This window comes from Lynx canadensis, chromosome C2, assembly GCF_007474595.2.
Source record: "Lynx canadensis isolate LIC74 chromosome C2, mLynCan4.pri.v2, whole genome shotgun sequence".
NCBI classification, from domain to species: domain Eukaryota; kingdom Metazoa; phylum Chordata; class Mammalia; order Carnivora; family Felidae; genus Lynx; species Lynx canadensis.
In genome coordinates this window covers 122,724,434-122,741,906 of record NC_044311.2, presented here as the reverse complement: position 1 = coordinate 122,741,906, position 17,473 = coordinate 122,724,434, and positions in this window count along the sequence as shown.

Genomic DNA, 17,473 nt, shown 5'->3' with positions numbered 1-17,473 from the left:
TTTTGTTAAAATTCACATGAAATACTGTTTAATTTTGGGTAATGGCCAGACCGCCTCATAGAACAGTAGGCACTGTGTTTGTGCACTGGTTCAGAGGAGGAGAGAGGAGAAGGAAATGCCACGAGCTCTGCCAGTGTGTTCATAGTGAGGCAAGATTCACCATCGTCCTTTATGTTCCTGCATTTTGTAGTACTTAGCTGTGTATATAGTGTATATAGTGGACAAATGAGTACCAATTTTCAACATCTAGTCTTTCTAGATGTTAAAGAGGTTGCCAGGGTATGAAAAAAAATAGAGTTAGTAAACTAATACATTTTGTATATTTTGTGTTAAAATTCCTAGAAAGATTGTCTTTTGAAAATTTGAGCATTATAGCCCATTGGGTTGATGGAGGGAGAGAAGAGAACGGTTGGTCTTAGGCTAGAATGTTCCTATTTTGAAGACACTTTCACATTATAACTGTTACATGTCTGCAGTTTATTCAAGACTACTATGTATATAGTGGACAAATTAAGTCTTTATTTGAAACATCTAGTCCTGTCTAGAGGTTTAGAAGTGTCCAACATATGTTAAATGTAGAGGTAATAAAATGTCACTTTGTAAATACCTTTTTGCTAAAATTCATAAGAAATAACTGTCTTGGGAATGGAATTGTTAAACCACTTCTGAGCACTGAGTGGTTGGAGGAGGTGGAAGGGAAAGAATTGCAAAAGGTAATATGCTGGTGTGTTAATACTTGGACATTTTCAGACAAAACCATTTTTTTGTATGTTCACATGCGTTTTGTTTTGCTGTGTATATAGTGTATATAATGGACAAATGAGTCCTAGTTTTGCAACATCTAGTCTCTAGATGTTAAAGAGGTTGTTAGTGTATGACAAAGTAGTAAAATTAGCACATTTTGTACACGTGTTGAAACTCAAAGGAAAGCTTTTCTTCTGTAAGTGACTTTTGGATATGAATTTGTTCAACCACCTCTAAGCATTACACATGCCTGTACTTGTCTACTGGATTACTGGTGGAGAGGAAGAAGTGAGGGAGGGAATAGTTTAGGCCAGAATGGTCAGATTTAGAAGATACCTCAGATTATACCCATTGTTAGGTGTGTGCAATTTTATTTAGCAGTGCTTTGTACATAGCGAACAACTAAGTTCTTATATGAGATATCTAGTCTCTTAGATATTTAGAAATGCTTGATGTATTTAAAAGTAGAAGTAGAGTAATGCTTCTTGTAAAAAGCTTTTAAAACTGCTGGGAAATACTATTTTTGGAAATGGAATTGCTGACTCACCTCTCTGAATAGTATGCTTACTTGTTCATTGGTTTGTGGGAGGTGGGAGGGAAGAAATTGAAAAAGATGTTTTGCTAGTGTGTGCTAGTAAATTTCAGCTTATCCATTGCCCTATATGTTATGTGCATTTAACTTGACTGTATATATTGTATATATACTGGACAAATGGGTCCTAATTTTATAATATCTAGTCTCTAGATATTAAAGAGCTTACCAATGTAGGATAAAAGTAGAGTTAGTAAACTAACACATTTGGTACACTTTATGTTAAAATTCATTGAAAAGCTGTCTTCTGAAAAGAACTTTTAGAGATGAAGAGCTGGAAAAAGAACAGCAAATAAAACCCAAAACCAGCAGAAGACAGGAAATAATAAAGATCAGAGCAGAAACTAATGCTATCAAAACAAACAAACAAACAAACAAACAAAAAACAACAGTGGAACAGATCAATGAAACCAGAGAAGGTTCTTTGAAAGAATTAACAAAATTGATAAACCACTAGCCAGTTTTATCAAAAAGAAAAAGGAAAGGACCCAAATAAATAAAATCAAAAATGAAAGAGGAGAGATCACAACCAACACCGTAGAAATAAAAATAATAGGAGAATACTATGAGCAATTGTATGCCAATAAAATGGGCAACCTGGAAGAAATGGACAAGTTCCTAGAAACATATACACTACCAAAACTGAAAAGGAAGAAATAGAAAATTTGAACAGACCCATAACCAGTAAGAAAATCAAATCAGTAATCAAAGATCTCCCAGAAAACAGGAGTCCAGGGCCAGATGGCTTTCCACGGGAATTCTACCAAACATTGAAGGAAGAGTTAACACCTATTTTCTTGAAGGTGTTCCAAAAAATAGAAATGGAAGGAAAATTTCCAAACTCTTTCTATGAATCCAGCATTACCTTGAATCCAAAACCAGAGACCCCACTAAAAGGGAGAACTATAGACCAATTTCCCTGATGAACATGGATGCAAAAATTCTCAACAAGATATTAGCCAACTAGATCCAACAATACATTAAAAAAATTATCCACCACAAGCAAGTGGGATTTATACCTGGATGCAGGGCTGGTTCAATATCCACAAAACAATTAATGTGATCCATCATGTCAATAAAAGAAAGGACAAGAACCAGATGATCCTCTCAATAGATGCAGAGAAAGCATTTGACAAAATACAGCATCCTTTCTTGATAAAAACCCTCAAGAAAGTGGGGATAGAAGGAGCATACGTCGAGATCATAAAAGCCATATATGAATGACCCAATGCTAATTTCATCCTCAATGGGAAAAAATTAAGACCTTTCCCCCTAAGGTCAGGAACACGATGGGGATGTCCACTCTCACCACTGTTATTCAACATAGTATTGGAAGTCTTAGCTTCTGCAATCAGACAACACGAAGAAATAAAAGGCACCCAAATCAGCCAGGAGGAGGTCAAACATTCACTCTTTGCAGATGACATGATACTCTATATGGAAAACCCAAAAGAGTCCACCAAAAAACTGCTAGAACTGATTCATGAATTCAGCAAAGTTGCAGGATATAGAATCAATGCACAGAAATTGGTTGCATTCCTATACACCAACAATGAAGCAACAGAAAGAGAAATCAAGGAATCAATCCCATTTACAATTGCACCAAAACCCATAAAATACCTAGGAATAAATCTAACCAAGAGGTGAAAAATTTATACAATGAAGACTATACAAAGCTTATGAAAGAAATTGAAGACACAAAAAAATGGAAAAAGATTCCATGCTCCTGGATAGGAAGAACAAATATTGTTAAGAGGCCAATACTACCCAAAACAATCTACATATTCAATGCAATCCCTATCAAAATAACACCAGCATTCTTCACAGAGCTAGAAAAAATAATCCTAAACTTTGTATGGAAACAGAAAAGACCCTGAATAGACAAAGCAATCTTGAAAAAGAAAACCAAAGCAGGAGGCATCACAATCCTGGACTTCAAGCTATACTACAAAGCTGTAATCATCAAGACACTATGGTACTAGTACAAAAACAGATCAATGGAACAGAATAGAGAACCCAGAAAAGGACCCACAAACATATTGGCCAACTAATCTTTGAAAAAGCAGGAAAGAATATCCAATGGAATAGAGTCTCTTCAGCAAGTGGTGCTGGGAAAACTGGACAGTGACATGCAGAAGAAGGAAGTTGGACCACTTTCTTACACCATACACAAAAATAAACTCCAAATGGATGAAAGACCTCAATGTAAGACAGGAAGCCATCAAAATCCTCAAGGAGAAAGCAAAAACCTCTTTGATCTTGGCCACAGCAACTTCTTATTCAACACATCTCCAGAGGCAAGGGAAACAAAAGCAAAAATGAACTACTGGGACCTCATCAAAATAAAAAGCTTCTGCACAGCCAAGAAAACAAACAGCAAAACTAAAAGGCAACGGACAGATTGGGGGAAAATATTTGCAAATAACATATCAGATAAAGGGTTAGTACGCAAAATCTATAAAGAACTTATCCAACTCAACACCCAAAAAACAAATAATCCAGTGAAGAAATAGGCAAAAGACATGAATAGACACTTCTCCAAAGAAGACATCCAGATGGCTGACACATGAAAAAATGCCCAACATCACTCATCATCAGGGAAACACAAATCAAAACCACCGTAAGATACCACCTGACACCTGTCAGAATGGCTAACATTAACAACTTAGGCAACAACAGATGTCGGCAAGGTTGCAGAGAAAGAGGATCTCTTTTATGTTGTTGGTGGGAATGCAAGCTGGTGCAGCCACTCTGGAAAACAGTATGGAGGTTCCTCAAACAATTAAAAATAGAACTACCCTATGACCCATCAACTACACTACTAGGTATTTATCCAAGGGATACAGATGTGTTGCTTCGAAGGGACACATGCACCCCAATGTTTATAGCAGCACTACCAACAATAGCCAAAGTATGGAAGGAGCCCAAATGTCCATCAATGGATGAACTAATAAAGAAGAAGTTGTATATATATATATACAAAGGAGTATCACTCAGCAATCAAAAAGAATGAAATCTTGCCATTCGTAACTACGTGGATGGAACTGGAGGGTATTATGCCAAGCAAAATTAGTCAGAGAAAGACAAAAATCATATGACTTCGCTCATATGAGGACTTTAAGAGTCAAAACAGATGAACATAAGGGAAGGTAAATAAAAATAATATAAAAACAGGGAGGGGGACAAAACAGAAGAGACTCATAAATATGGAGAAAAAACAGAGGATTACTGGAGAGGTTATGGGAGGGAGGATGGGCTAAATGGGTAAGAGGCATTAAAGGAATCTACTCCTGAAATCATTGTTGCACTATATGCTAATTTGGATATAAATTTTTAAAAAATTAAAAAAAAAATAAAATGCTCCTTTCTCCTTTTCTGTATTTCCAGTTCTACCCTGAATTTTATGACTTTTCCTTCTCTGCTTCCATTGCTTCTATTCTCGTTTCCATACCTTGAATATGGGGGACAAAATTCAGGTAGTGGTTCACAGTCCTCATTTCTTGTAGTCATTTTGTTTAATCAAATCATCAAAACCCCAGGTTTATATATTAACTCTATGCAGATTAATTTCAGATCTTCAGCTCTGACTTCTCTTCTAAGCTTCAGGCTTTCAAATTCTATTAACTACCAGAAATTGCTTTCCAGATACTTTCATAGTTCCACAAACTCAAAAATTGTGAGACGATTTCAGTCATCATTAACATTTTTTCACAATCCTTATTTCCTTCAACTTTCAGATTTCTTGAAATATCACCATTATTCCTTCAACCATATAGAAGTGAATCCTGGCAACATTGTAACTTTGGGGATACAACTGAACTGAGAATTATCTGAGCAACTTTATAAATATATGTTAATTTCAAAAGATGGAACATTATGACAGAAGGTACATCTCCAAAACATATGTAATAACAGAGAAAATAGACATAGACACAGATACTGAAACACTTTGCCCACATTATACTTCTGGGAAGGTGATTGCTTTTCTTGAAACTGCATACCCATGCACACAGTAATACCAAAAGTCAGTGCATTTTTTTATTGAGTATTCTGATAGTTCATTCCAAACTCCCATTAAAATATTTACTTTAGTACTACACAAAGAATTGGTATTAATTTAGGTCACAGGTATATCCTGATTTTGTGTCATCTATTACATATTTATCTATAAATTACTAGGCATTATATTTTAAGTTCTTTGGACTTTAGATTGGTGGTTTGTACTATTTCAGAGTTTCAGACATTATTTTTGGATTCCATCTATATTTTGGTGACTGTTACATGTCTCTAGATGAGTGTCCATATCGTGCAGACTCAAGAGTATTTGCTTTTTATCTTATCTCTAGAGCTATTATTTAGATAAACTTACCCATGAGCTCATTTTCATTTAACTCTGTAAAAAGCATAATTATTGACATATTGCATGTCTGTTTCAATATATTGGTAATTGTTTTGAAAAATGTGAAGATACAGTATGCTAAAAATGTGGGTGACCATCTAACATTTAGTAAAATGAATCTGCATAATTTTTCAAAAGCTCTTTTGGAATGTGCATCTTCCTATAATATAATTACTTGATGAAAATAAGAGCACTTTAAGCTCTTTTTCATAATTCTATGCAACATTGTAGCAAAGGTGTGTGAGGAAGATGAAAGGTGATCTTCAATGTAGGAAGCTGTTTTGTCATGCTAGAAAACTTGTTTGTAGTTGTCGTGAAATGCCAATAGTGGTTTAGAATACTATTTCATGCTCAGCAATTGTAAAGAAAAGACTATTAAATTTGTCCCACTCAAGAAATTGGCCTTTAGCCAAAAGCCACAGTTGAGTTTAAAATAAGGAAAATAGTGTATTTTTTTGCAAAACATTTTTATGCTTTATTTCAAAGCAGGCATTATTACATTATGACATGTTAATTGATTAGACAGGGTGAAAGGATGGTGCTTTACCTAGAGCTTAGAGATACAGAGAGAGAGAGAGAGAGAGAGACTGAAAGAGAGAGAGAGAGAGAGAGAGAGAGAGAGAGAGGCTTCCTTGGCATACTATGATGTCAACTACTCCCTTGAATACTCGACTATCTCTCAAATTATTCCTAGACATTGTTTACACATGTTGATCATCTGTAGCAAGACAAAATAATGATGCTGAAATTATTTTCTAAATGATAAAGGAAACCACAACTAATGCAAGATAATGTGGTGCTACAGAAAGCAATTTCTCTACCATCTTATTTAAAACATTTTCTAGAAGCATGTTACAAACAATCCATGAAAATAACTCATAATGATGTTTTAGTGGAAGCACATGCTTATTAAAACCACTAATCCAGTTTTTCTCCAAGCCTTGGGGTATTTTGCATATTTTCCTGGCTATTATATTTAATTATGAAACTATATTTTCCAATTTAATTACTTTGAATTATAATTTAGAAACATCAAAAGTCCAGTCTACACATGAAAAATGCATTTGTACTTCTAAAATTTTGGTTTGTATTTGAATTAAAGACAAACATGCAACACATTAAATTATATTTACCAGTTTAAAGCTCTTGTAAGATGACCTTATTAATTTTTGTTGTCTGCAATACTATAAATATTACTTAAGGCAGGATGCCATTTGGTTAACCTAAAAATAGAGTGAGATGAGCACAGCAATATCATATACTCAAAGCACCCTTTTAAGGAATATTTCCAGCTAAAATTATATAATTTTTATTACACAAGAAGTCGTTAAGAAGAAAGATATTATAAAAATGAAAATTGCTTTGTGTCACTAACTTTAAAGTTAGAAATTCTGACAAATATGCACATGTAGAGGTTACTATTGTCTAGCTCTGAACTCATTTTCTCTAAAGTACTTGCAAATTTTATTTATTTTTTAAAAGTTTCTTTTTTGACAGAGAGAGAGAAAGAGAGAGACAGAGAATGAGAGCATGCACACACGCTTTGGGGAGGGGCAGCGAGAGATGAAGACAGAATCTGAAGCAGACTCCAGCCTCTGAGCTGTCAGCACAGAGCTTGACATGGGGCTGGAATTAAGGACTACAAGATCATGACCTGAGCGGATATCAGACACTTAACCAACTGAACCACCCAGGCGCCCCTAAAGTACTTGCAAATTTTAAACTTATTTCTAAGAGTATGAGCTTACTCTAAATTATGTGCAAATCATAAAGACATTAATGTATACACAATATTCTAATTAATGGATAAAAACAATCTTATTGATTACTTCAATGATCCCTTCACACATTACATGCAACTCTTCAAAGTGAGTTATACATTTGCAGAGGATAATGAAGGATTGATATTGAGTCCTTTTTAATTAGTTGAAACAGTAAAACTAAATATAATATTTTATCTTAAATATGAATTAAATTAAGGTTTAAGAAACAGAAACATTGATTTGTTAAATAGACTGCTTAGCTAGGCTGAAAAAGAATCTAGAAAAAATGAGAAGGATACAAATTGATTACATTAAAAGTAACCAACTGCTAATTTTATTTTAAACTTCTATATTTACTATTTTTATAAACTCTAATATGGGATTTTTCATTCCCATACTTATATGACTGACAAGAAAAAAAAGGTCTCTGAAAGTAGTCAAAAATGAAAGCAAAAATATTGAAATAAGATTTAACATCAGAAGATTTAATCAGTTCCCAAAGAGTAATCTTGATTCTGATTCTTCCGTGCAAGTGAAAAACGTATGTTGCATTTGTTGTTGAAAGATAAATGTAGTATCGTCCAGTGAAGCCATGCTTAATTTATCATGTACTCAAGGGTCTTATTTTAAGACTTTTAGACTGACTTGCTGCTTAACATGATCTAGCTTGACTGCTTTAATTTTATAATAAAAAAATCATTTTGTATTGATTGACTTTTATGGTAGAAAGAACAGGAGAACTAGCACATTTTTGGAACTGTTTTGTAAATATGTGTCTATATACATACAGTGAAACATTCTGTTTGTTATATATCAGAGACCAATTCATCAACCAGACTGCTTCTTTTTCTTGACATTTTAGACTCAAGTCTTTTAAATATACAAACTAAAACATTAAGGTGGAATTTATGCACAAAATGTTTCAAGAAGTGGGAGACTGAATTATGAAATGAAACAAAAAGAATAAGACAATTAAGGCGGTATTATTTAATTTACTGAACCTTTGGTACCGAATCAGGCAATCAATACATTAAAGGTAAAATAATAAATCAAATAAGTGAGCTTTATTATAAAGGACAGAATAGTTTTCTTCCACAGGTACTAAGTTATTTTTTATAGAGGTTAGCAAATAAGTTTCATATTAAACTCCAAATTGCACATAGTCACAAAGTAGCTTTGGATAAGTTTCCTAAGACATGATGACTTAATTTTTTCAATCCCTCATGCTTAGAATGATAGGTCTTTTTATGTACATATACACACAGAGAGATGATGCACATAGAGTTGTTACTACCAATTTAACAAATATTATGCCAAGAATAAGGAATGAAACAAAGAAAATCTATACTTTGCTGAAGGAAAGATTTAAGAAAGTTGTTTATTCCTTTAAAGCTCTTTTTTTTTTTTTTAATGCACCTAACTCCTCTGGGTCCAGTGTTCTTTATGCTTGTGAGTCACGCACAAATGAAAAGCAACCACTTCTATCTGGCTGCATAATCACAAACAGACTCTACTCAAGAGCTTGCTGAAGCATCAGTTCCTTCTTCAGGGAACACTTCCCAATGGCATTCAAACACCCTTATCTTTAGGAAAGTAGAGCTATGCTCCCCGCACCCACTGGGTATTTACTATCTCCACTTCCTCACTTTGCATTTTTTTTGTATTTGTATATTCTTATGATTAACAAAAGTGCAAGTGAACTATATATAAAAAATAAAATGGAAGCACCTTTCTTTACATTTCACAAAAAATGTCATATACATATTTTGTATAGTTGCTTCATATCTTTTAACACATTACAAATAAAATTGACATGTCAACTGTTTCTTTGCTTTCCTTCCCACACCCTCCTGCTCACCTACTTCTCCAAAACCACCTACCACCATGAATCAGTCATGTTCTATTAATTTCCATATACACACATACACATATACACACACACACACACATGCTTTACAACAAACATATACAGGTGTAAACACATGCCTGTACATTTATGCACCTACACAGACACATAAATTTTAAAGGTGGAGAAACATAAAATTAGGTACAGAAGGTATAAAAAGCTTCCTGAAGGTCACAGAACTAGTAATTAATGGTATCAAGATCCAAATACAGTCTTCTCTGGAATTCATGTACTTAATCAGCACTTGATCTTCAATAAATACTTGATACTGATTCTCAGGCATTTCTCTACTAGAAATTGCTAGATGTATGTTATACACACACCATCAATTTTATTGGAAACATGCCAAAGATATGTAAGAAATTGCACTAATGAATATTCTCACCAGCAATTATATACACATTTCTGTTTTCCTACCACATTGCCAGCACTGAAATATATTTTTATATTTTAACCAATCTGATATGTCTGCAATGAAAATTCAGTTTTATTTTATTTTATTTTTTAATTTTTTTTTCAACGTTTATTTATTTTTGGGACAGAGAGAGACAGAGCATGAACAGGGGAGGGGCAGAGAGAGAGGGAGACACAGAATCGGAAACAGGCTCCAGGCTCCGAGCCATCAGCCCAGAGCCTGACGCGGGGCTCGAACTCACGGACCGCGAGATCGTGACCTGGCTGAAGTCGGACGCTTAACCGACTGCGCCACCCAGGCGCCCCTCAGTTTTATTTTAATTGATCTTTTTTGATAATTAAAAATGGACACCTTCTAACATTTTCAATTTTATATTTTCTGAATTTCATATGCAATACCTTTGTTATTGTTCACTGTTTTACTAATTTATAGAAATTTCTTTTTATATATTGCTCTATTACACTGATGGAAATCTAACTACTCTTTACTTTTTCTTTAAATATAATTCGTAATTGTGTTTTATGATTTAACATAATATTACATTTTTATGAGTTCTGAATCGTTTTATTGTACAAAAGAATACTGTTATGTACCTCAAATTATTTTTCAGTTTCACTGTCACTATTGGTCCTCAATTCATTAGTAATTTACTTTATTGTAAGTTGCAAGAAAAGTGTCTATTTCTCTACCTCACCCCACTCATCAATAATCTGCTAGAGATAGGTCCTAGAACAGGTAATATAGATTCACGAGACAGAATAAATATAAAGTCCACAATCTGGTAAGTATATGTAATGAGTGAAAAAATGGGGAGGAAGAGGGAACATTATTTATGTTGTTTGCTGTAGATCAAGGAATTTCCTATCCTTTATAATTTTTTCTTTTTTTTAATTTTTTTTTTAGCGTTTATTTTTGAGACAGAGAGAGACAGAGCATGAACGGGGGAGGGGTAGAGAGAGAGGGAGACACAGAATCTGAAACAGGCTCCAGGCTCTGAGCCATCAGCACAGAGCCCAACGCGGGGCTCGAACTCACGGACCATGAGATCATGACCTGAGCCGAAGTCGGACACTCAACCAACTGAGCCACCCAGGCGCCCCTCCTTTATTAATTTTTAAAGTCCTATTACTCTGGACTGATTTTGAATTTCATCGATTTTTGTTCTACATCTATTGAAAATATGATGTTTCTTCTCCTTAAATAGTTTAATGTAGGGAAATAACAGAGTTATCAAAACTGGGGTATCTTTGCTTACCTAGAATAAGTGCTTCTCATTTATGATGGTTTAAACATTTTGATATGTAGGAGAATTTATTTATTAAGACTTATTTCAGGAATTTTCATTCTATATTTTTAGGGGGGATTAGCTTATATATTTATTTTCTTATAAAGTCCTATATAACTTTATTCTTAATATTTTAGTTGCCTTATGAACTCACATGAATAGGTTGTGTTTTTTTTTTTTTTTTTCTATTTCCTGAAATGGTTGGTAAGAAGTAGGAGTCATTTATATCTTGAGGTTTGGAAAACTTACCTGTGATTTGGGAATAACTTTTAGGGAAAAACACATTTTTATTGTGATTTAATTTCTTTCATGTTTTTAAAAGTAATCAATTTTCTACATTTTATTCATGTTAGTTTTGACAACTGGTAGGTTTCTAGAAATTTCACAATTTGCCATGTAAGTTTTCAAGTATGTTCACAATTTTTTTCTACTTTTAATTCAGCAAATATTTATTTAGTGTATCATCTTGTCTAAAACCCTTTTATATGCTTATTAATTCATGTTCTTTTAAATATTATATTATTAATGTATATTCTTTCTCTCTCTCAAACTTACTATAACTTTATTTGTAAATTTTTTTAAGAATAAATATTTGGGGGGCGCCTGGGTGGCACAGTCGGTTAAGCGTCTGACTTCAACCAGGTCATGATCTCACGGTCCGTGAGTTCGAGCCCTGCATCAGGCTCTGGGCTGATGGCTCAGAGCCTGGAGCCTGTTTCCGATTCTGTGTCTCCCTCTCTCTTTGCCCCTCCCCCGTTCATGCTCTGTCTCTCTCTGTCCCAAAAATAAATAAACGTTGAAAAAAAATTTTTTTTAAAAGAATAAATATTTGGTGTTCTTCACTTTAAAATGAAGACACACATCCTGATTCCCCAAATTTTCATTGTTTTTCAGGAAAGCAATATAGAACTAGAGATATATAAGTAGGTAAGTAAGTAGGTAAGTGAGAGGAAGGAAGGAAGGAAGGAAGGAAGGAAGGAAGGAAGGAAGAAAGAAAAAAGGAGGGGAGGGGAGGGTAAGAGAGGGGAAGGGAAGGGAATGGAAGGGAGAGAGGGAGGAAAGTAGGGAGGGAGGGAGAGAGGGTGGGAGAGAGAGAGGGAAGGAGGGAGGAAGGGAGGAAGGAAGGAAGGAATACTGGTAAACTAATCAGGAGTTGCCTTAAAGTGTTTCCTGGAGATGATTAAATCTAGAGTAAGTTAACAATAGAAAAGATATTCAATGCCATAAAACTTAAATGACAAATAAGAAACACTACATTGATGCAGAAGAATGAAACTGTCAAAAATATGTGCAGTACCAGCATTCTTCTCGAAGCTAGAACAAGCAATCCTAAAATTCATATGGAACCACAAAAGGCCCCGAATAGCCAAAGTAATTTTGAAGAAGACCGAAGCAGGAGGCATCACAATCCCAGACTTTAGCCTCTACTACAAGCTGTAATCATCAAGACAGCATGGTATTGGCACAAAAACAGACACATAGACCAAGGGAATAGAATAGAAACCCCAGAACTAAACCCACAAAAGTATGGCCAACTAATCTTTGACAAAGCAGGAAAGAATATTCAATGGAAAAAAAAGACAGTCTCTTTAACAAATGGTGCTGGGAGAACTGGACAGCAACATGCAGAAGAATGAAACTAGACCAGTTTCTTACACCATTCACAAAAATAAACTCAAAATGGATAAAGGACCTGAATGTGAGACAGTAAACCATCAAAACACTAGAGGAGAAAGCAGGAAAAGACCTCTCTGACCTCAGCTGCAGCAATCTCTTACTCGACACATCCCCAAAGGCAAGGGAATTAAAAGCAAAAATGAACTATTACAACCTCATGAAGATAAAAAGCTTCTGCACAGTAAAGGAAGCAATCAACAAAACTAAAAGGCAACCAACGGAATGGGAAAAGATATTTGCAAATGACATATTGGACAAAGGGCTAGTATCCAAAATCTATAAAGAGCTCACCAAACTCCACACCCAAAAAACAAAGAATCCAGTGAAGAAATGGGCAGAAAACATGAATGGACACTTCTCTAAAGAAGACATCCAGATGGCCAACAGGCACATGAAAAGATGCTCAACATCGCTCCTCATCAGGGAAATACAAATCAAAACCACACTCAGATATCACCTCATGCCAGTCAGAGTGGCCAAAAGGAACAAATCAGGAGACTTAGATACTGGAGAGGATGTGGAGAAACGGGAACCCTCTTGCACTGTTGGTGGGAATGCAAACTGGTGCAGCTGCTCTGGAAAACAGTGTGGAGGTTCCTCAGAAAATTAAAAATAGACCTACCCTATGACCCAGCAGTAGCACTGCTGGGAATTTACCCAAGGGATACAGGAGTACTGATGCATAGGGGCACTTGTACCCCAATGTTTATAGCAGCACTCTCAACAATAGCCAAATTGTGGAAAAAGCCTAAATGTCCATCAACTGATGAATGGATAAAGAAATTGTGGTATATATACACAATGGAGTACTATGTGGCAATGAGAAAGAATGAAATATGGCCCTTTGTAGCAACGTGGATGGAACTGGAGAGTGTGATGCTAAGTGAAATAAGCCATACAGAGAAAGACAGATACCATATGGTTTCACTCTTATGTGGATCCTGAGAAACTTAACAGAAACCCATGGGGGAGGGGAAGGAAAAAAAAAAAAAAGAAGTTAGAGTGGGAGAGAGCCAAAGCATAAGAGACTGAGAACAAACTGAGGGCCGATGGGGGTGGGAGGGAGTGGAGGGGAGATGATGGGCATTGAAGAGGGCAACTTTGGGATGAGCACTGGGTGTTGTATGGAAACCAATTTGACAATAAACTTCATATATTAAAAAAATAAAAATAAAAGTTTAATTTACAAGGGGAAAAAATATGTGCAGAAACAGGTTGTGAAAAGGAGAGTAAAAGTGTTGGTGTTAAAGATGACAGAAGAATATTCTTTTCTAAATGTTTTAGGAGTTTAGAGTAGTATAGAGTAGTATGGAGTAGTATTTTCCAAACTTGGTTATCAATAGAAAGCTTTTAATGTTATGCTGACAGGACATAATGTTGGCAGAACACTGATAGGTGGGCACACTTAGATTAAAATGTGGAAAGATGCTATTCTTATCTAATTGATGTAAGGAAAACAATTAAAATTTTATTAAAATATATCTATATATTATTTCAATCTTTCATCACTTTGGATTTCATGTTTTACTTATACAAGATGGAAAAGGATTGGCTTCAATAATTTGTGCCCTTTTTAAATATTATATAATTTATCATGCTATAATCATACCTCAGATCACACCCAATAAAAGGGAGGAACATTCATAAAGTTCTTTCATGCTAATTTAAACCTGTTATTATATCCCAATCATCACAGAAATTTACAAGAGCTCATAAGGAAAGTTGATGATGCAAAACCTATCCAGAGATGCTGTCTTCTATGTCAATACATGAGGATTTAAAATTCCACTCCTAAATTTTCAATTGTGCTTTGTAGATGAATTACCTATATTTTATAAACCACTAAGGTAAATCCCTTCCAAAGGAATTTGATAAGTAATAGAGATATTTTTAAATAGCTTGAGTAAATGAAAAAAGGAATAGAAATCTACTATGCTAGTATCACAAGTACTCAGATTTGAGGAAAACATTTTGTTATTTTTCAAAGAATGTAAGTGGGAGACTTATCCTGTCTCTATTATAATTGATTGCTTTATTAGACCTCTTCATGATTAGAACCACATCTTAATATTAGTAATTTTCCTCATCAATTTAATTTTTTGTTTTATGATAAGTGTGTGAAATAACACTTTTAATAACAGAATTTTAAGGTCACTTAAAAATATCTGATGAATATTAAGAATATTTTATTGCAAATAACATCTACCTATATATTAGGTTTTTTTTAGATTTAAAAATAAATTTGAGAGCAAGGCAACACTTAACTCATAAGGTAAAGAAGTAATAATAATTGAAAATACAAAACATTTTTTTTAATTTAAATTCAAGTTAGTTAACATATAGTGTAGTCTTGGCTTCAGGAGTAGAATTCAATGATTTATGTCTTATATACGACACTGTGCTCATCCCAAAAGTTGTCCTCCTTAATGCCCATTACCCATTTAACCCAACCCCCTACTTCAAGTCTCACAGCCCTCCATTTGTCTCTGTATTTAAGAATCTCTTTGGTGGGGCACCTGGGTGGCTCAGTTGGTTGAGCATCTGACTTTGACTCAGCTCATGATCTCACAGTTCATGGTTCGAGCCCTGTGTGGGGCTCTGTGCTGACAGCTCAGAGTCTGGAGCCTGCTTCAGATTCTGTGTTTCCTTTTCTCTCTCTCTCTCTCTCTCTCTCTCTCTCTCTCTCTCTCTCTCATTCTCTCTCTGCCCTTTCCCCACTCACGCTCTGTCTCTCAGTCTCTCTCTCTCTCTCTCTCAAAAGCAAACATTAAAGAATCTCTTATAGTTTGCCTCCCTGTTTTTATCTTACTTTTCCTTCCCTTCCCCTATGTTCATCTGCTGAGTTTCTCAATTCCCACATATGAGTGAAGTCAAATATGAAATTATTTTTCTGCATGGGTATATAAATTTTAAAGTATTTACTATTCAAACATAATGCAATAGACTCTCTCCTTGCTCAGTGAAAGCTGCCTATGTCAACTAAATATCCCTGAGTTCTAACCCGAGGCACCTATAATTTGGTGTAGGCTAGAGCAGCTTGCAAAAGCAAGCACAGAACATGTAATGCTGGAGGTAATCCAGCTGCATATCCAACACTGGGTGTGGCAATGTTGATTGATTTTTCTTAAGGACAATTTGCGGAAAAGGCATCTAGGCTTGCACTTATTAAAAGAAACTTTATGGAGTAAATTTTAAAGTATTTAACAAATATTGACAAGGCAATGACCAATCAGAATGGAACAAGATGTGCTAATATTTACCAGGTAAATATCAGATCTGAGGTTATGCCTAGGAGGACTGTTTCCCCGTGCACAAATACTCTATTGGCAGATAGATTTGTGAATTTTCCCCAGGGAAGAGAAGCTGAGAAATATTTGTCCTCAATTCATTGGTAAGGCCTAAGCTGGGGGCAGGGCATGAACTTTAAATTATATATTTGTTCTAAGTTTTTATTAGTTTGGACTGAACTTTTAAAAAGAAACTACCTTTTTTTAGCTGAAAGTAACTGACAGGGTAGGAGATCTGCCCATATTGTCATTAATTGGAAGGGGTTATAAATGCTCAGTAGAACAGGCATAAACTCTGAAGAGAAAAAAACAATTTTGTAGTTTGTATGCCTGTGAGTTTAAACTATTTAATAAGCTACCATTTTTATGTGTGCAAAAATAGGTTAATTGCTGCATGTTTTCCATTATGTAATTCAAATACGTTTACCTACTTGAAATTATAAAGAAAGTTATATAGATGATTATAAAGTACACAATGTATGTTTTGTTTTTACATATGTAAAAAGAACTTATATTAGGGTTAGGATTATTTATGCTGTGTTACAGTAGCAAACTTCAAACATCATTGATTTAAAAGAATACATACTTATGCCAAGCCCAGGTAGTTTCAAAAAATTCACAAGGCACAGAAACAACACGGGCACTAGTGATTCAAGATATCTCCATAGCTGAATCTCAGAGCTGGAACATGCAGCTTCTTTTGTCTACAGCGCAGAAGAAGAAAACACTGGATTTCCATGTAAGCAATTTGATACTTTGCATTGAAACAATATGACATTTCTACTCACAATCCATCAACCTGAAAAAGTCACATGGCCCAGCCTAACCACAAGTAGGTTAGGGAAGTATAATCCACCATGTGTTTGTTATACAGTGAAAGAGCTGAATGAGACTAAACACTACAAGTCTTTACATAGCCAGTTATTAGCTGTGGCCACTGTCCTTTGGGATACATGGGATACATGTGATTCCATACATGGGATAAGCTTTAATAGATAATGACCTATTTATTTCTTTAAAATATTGTAACAGTTTATACTTCTACCAGAGGCATATGAGTTGTTATTAACTCACAGTCTCACTAAGCTTTGGGCAAGTCAAATGCATGTGAAATAGTCGTATATTTGCAATGTATCCTTGTTTCCTCTCTGTAATTGTCTATCCATATCTTTGAAAAGTTTTTTAGTTGAATTTTTTAGAGTGTTCTTATTGGTATCGACAATGCGCTCTACATTCTAACTACACATGCTCTCTCTGTTAGGTTGTAAATGGCTTCAATCAGTTGGTGTCTTATCTTGTAAGTTTGTTCACAATCTCATCGCTATATAGAAACATTTAATATGATATAGCCATATTTATCACGTTCCTTCTTAAAAAGGTGTTCTAGGGGGGCCTGGGTGGCGCA